The 3,909-nt window shown below is 43.4% G+C and overlaps 1 pseudogene; it reads right to left on the bottom strand.

The window, feature by feature from the left end:
* Positions 1–322: 322 nt before the first annotated feature.
* On the bottom strand, positions 323–2,988 carry LOC109890405 (uncharacterized; annotated as a pseudogene).
* Positions 2,989–3,909: the final 921 nt, after the last annotated feature.

Below are 3,909 nucleotides of genomic sequence, written 5' to 3'. Positions count from 1 at the left end.
ATAGTACAATAACATGTATCATAATTCATAGCTCTTTGTGAACTCTTGAAACAATGCAAACATGATAATGTAATTCATACAGTAACATTAATTTCATAGATTCAAGTTTAATTGGTCTTTACCTCTCCTGGCTTCAGTGACCCTAGGACTTCTGTGGGAATGTCTCTTCATTGAGATTGCCACAGATAAGGTGTTTTTGACCCGTGCGGTAGTCCACAGATGGTCTGTCATTCAAACAATGCCATAAATCGTGATTGAGTCTTCACACTGGGCTCCGGGCCAGCAAGTCGCTAGACGCTTCATCACTGACCTTCATCATCGTTCACATTATTTTACTCTCTCTATTTTCGACTACAATAATCCCCTGTTTGGCACCTCTGGGTTGGGAAAGAACCAGAGGTGCCATAGCGAAAGAAGTTGAAGTGGTCTTTCGAAGAGAGGTGTTCCAATGTCTGCAATAGCAACACTGTACTAAAGTTATAGTTACCACAAGCTGGCTTGCCAAGACGCACGGGCGGTACACCCAGTCCCACCACGTGTATGCGTATATGGCTGAGGCAAGGGAGGCACTGGTCAGGATAGTTGCGGTCTTCTTGGCCAGGTTGACTATGACCTGGGAGTGAGGAAGATGGTAGCTGGAATCCTGCAGAAGCTCCTGAACCATGGCCATAGACTCCATCAGAGACCTGGTGCTCATCTCATAGGTATCCTCCCACCAGGGTGAAATATCAGTGTTCATGGGTACCCTGCCTAGAATATTCAGCTCTCCTATTGTGAAATCTTCAGTCACTTCCAAGCAGAACGTGTGGTTAGCTGGACACGTCAATAAATAATTACAGTAATCTCGCTTATCACACGCCACTGGGTATGAGACACTAGGATAGCGTGCAATGATCATACGCTCATCAGTACAGTATCGTTAAAAGTTATAGATTGCAATGTATGTCAGAAGGTGAGTGTAGCTGGTGCATGAAGTCAGGCGCAGGATAGCAAAATGAGTGAGCAACGTACTTTACTCAAAAAATAAGGCACAAGGTAAAACAAATACATTTGACCAATAACCAACGGTAAATATTACGCACGGGTGAACACAGCACCCTTCGAAAAACCAGCCATCATGAACCGAACAGAACATAGAAATAATCATGCACGACAAACATGGGGGAAACAGGGTTAAATACATGAACATGGAATTGGATAATGAAAACCAGATGTGTAGAAAATAAAGACAAAACCAATGGAAAATGAAAGATGGATCAGCAATGGCTAGAAGACCGGTGACGTCGACCGCCGAATGCCGCCTGAACAAAGAGAGGGCCCGACCTCGGCGGAAGTCGTGACAATGTATTACAGGTGCAAATTACATAACTTGAAGTCTCAGGACAACAAGACCAAGTTGTTACCAACGTATTGGTACCATTCACAAAAGAATAGCCAGCAAAGTGATCACATTTTATGATTTGGTCTTTAATGACCACCCACAAAGGGTGGAGCTCGAGTTGGAAATGTTTGGTCCGGAAAAATAAAAGGGAAAGTTAAATGAAAACAAATACAGCCAAAATATCCTCTACAATTGTACATCACAGCAGCTAACAGTTCTGCATATAGAATATTCTGAATATTGTCTGACTTGAACCATTTCTCTAGTTCAAGTGAAACAATAAGGTTATTCAGCGCATGGCGTGGTGCCTTACCCAGGCAGAGATCCAATATCTCCTGCCGTGCAGCTTTGAACAAGTCCTGTGTGTAAGTTCTATAAGTTATGTGTTCCACAGTGTGGGTTTTGACAAAAACCATGCGACTAAGCGTCAATAATGTCTCAGCTTCTGACTTGATGGCCTTGATGATACTATCAACACCAAGCGTCAGGTGCTGAAAACCAGTAACTACTTGATTTGAAATCCATGCCGTATATTGTCATTGTTTAGCCAGCTGATATGTCTTAGACATGGAGATTCCAGCCCAAAGAGGCCAGTCAAAGCTGTGATTAAGTCTACCCTTGTAACCTGAAATCAAATCCTCAATACGTGTCTTCAACCATGTGTGTTCTACCATTACTGCTACAATGAACCTGGAATACTGCCAGAATATTAGATATGTTGTAGAACACATGAACCGTAACTAGACTAGTATCATGCAAGAGGGTTGTGTTAATGTTTCTTTTAACAGGACCAACTTTAAGGACTGGATATGGTTATGGACACTGTGTTGGATTGTGGTAACCGCATGTAGCACAGGAGGTTGGTGGCACCTTAATTGGGGAGGACGGGCACTTGGTAATGGCTGGAGCGGAATGAGTGGAAAGGTCTCAACATCAAACATGGTTTCCATGTGTTTTGTGCCATTCCATTAGCTCCGTTCCAGACATCATGAGTCGTCCTCCCCTCAGCAGCCTCCACTGACATGTAGTAAAGTTAAAACAATACTTGGTTGACCATGAACAACTCTTTACATTTGTCCAGGCTGTGACATTAGCAGCACACGAACCAACACAGTACATACCCTCCCTGCAGTTTTGTCCAGACGAATGGCCTGGGTCTGCAGAGGTCACCTATAGGAAAAGACTGATTATACAATAACAATGTGCTGATGTGTCCTGTTATGACGTGCATCATGCTTGCACCTATATGTGGCAGGAAGCAGATTCGTCATGTGGTAATACTTCTTGGGATTCATTGTTATAAACAGAATAAAGTGTGTTCAGTATGCCTATGGGTGAATTTGGTTTATTCAATAACTGGAAACAGATTGTTATTTTGTGTTGGAAACAAATGCCAAGATTAAACTTATCTATGTGAATGAACAGAAAGTCGTTGTCTATGCAGGCGGGAAGATGGCTGGATCCTATGTTACAGCAGATCTGTGTGGCACAATTTGGTCCTGAGATAACCACAGAGGGCCATGTATCTATCTGTTCCTGTTACTCCTATGGATAAAGTGGAATCTGGTTGTTTGTGTATGGCCCACTATGCTTCCATACCAGAGCATGGTTAAGTTCTACTCACTGTCCGAACTAAATGTAGGTTGGTCCCATCACTCTCCTGGCCTCTGTTGTCCAGGGGACAACTACCACAAGCCTGTTCAGACAGAAATAGAAAAAAAACACAGATTTGAAGCAGTTTGGAACCCCGCAGAGAAGATTGATCTGGTTAGCCAACACACGTGCTGTCGTGTGCACAGATGTGTTCCTTGTGGGGATGCAACCTTGCAGGTTGAAGGGGGACGATATAGTCGATCTGCAAAGACTCCCAGGTACCCCTCGGTGGGTCTGACCTGGCGAGCCTTGTATGACCAGGCCACCCCTGGTTAACAGAAGCACACACCAAGCACGTCTTATTTTTTTATTTTTTTTATTTCACCTTTATTTAACCAGGTAGGCTAGTTGAGAACAAGTTCTCATTTGCAACTGCGACCTGGCCAAGATAAAGCATAGCAGTGTGAGCATACAACAAAGAGTTACACATGGAGTAAACAATTAACAAGTCAATAACACAGTAGAAAACGAAGGGGGGGTCTATATACAATGTGTGCAAAAGGCATGAGGAGGTAGGCAAATAATTACAATTTTGCAGATTAACACTGGAGTGATAAAAGATCAGATGGTCATGTACAGGTAGAGATATTGGTGTGCAGAAGAGCAGAAAAGTAAATAAATAAAAACAGTATGGGGATGAGGTAGGTGAAAAGGGTGGGCTATTTACCAATAGACTATGTACAGCTGCAGCGATCGGTTAGCTGCTCAGATAGCTGATGTTTGAAGTTGGTGAGGGAGATAAAAGTCTCCAACTTCAGCGATTTTTGCAATTCGTTCCAGTCACAGGCAGCAGAGTACTGGAACGAAAGGCGGCCAAATGAGGTGTTGGCTTTAGGGATGATCAGTGAGATACACCTGCTGGAGCGCGTGCTACG

The sequence above is a fragment of the Oncorhynchus kisutch genome, linkage group LG5 (assembly GCF_002021735.2).
Source record: "Oncorhynchus kisutch isolate 150728-3 linkage group LG5, Okis_V2, whole genome shotgun sequence".
NCBI lineage: Eukaryota > Metazoa > Chordata > Actinopteri > Salmoniformes > Salmonidae > Oncorhynchus > Oncorhynchus kisutch.
Note: the sequence above shows the minus strand (reverse complement) of the source record. Positions and strands in the feature narration are given on the sequence as shown.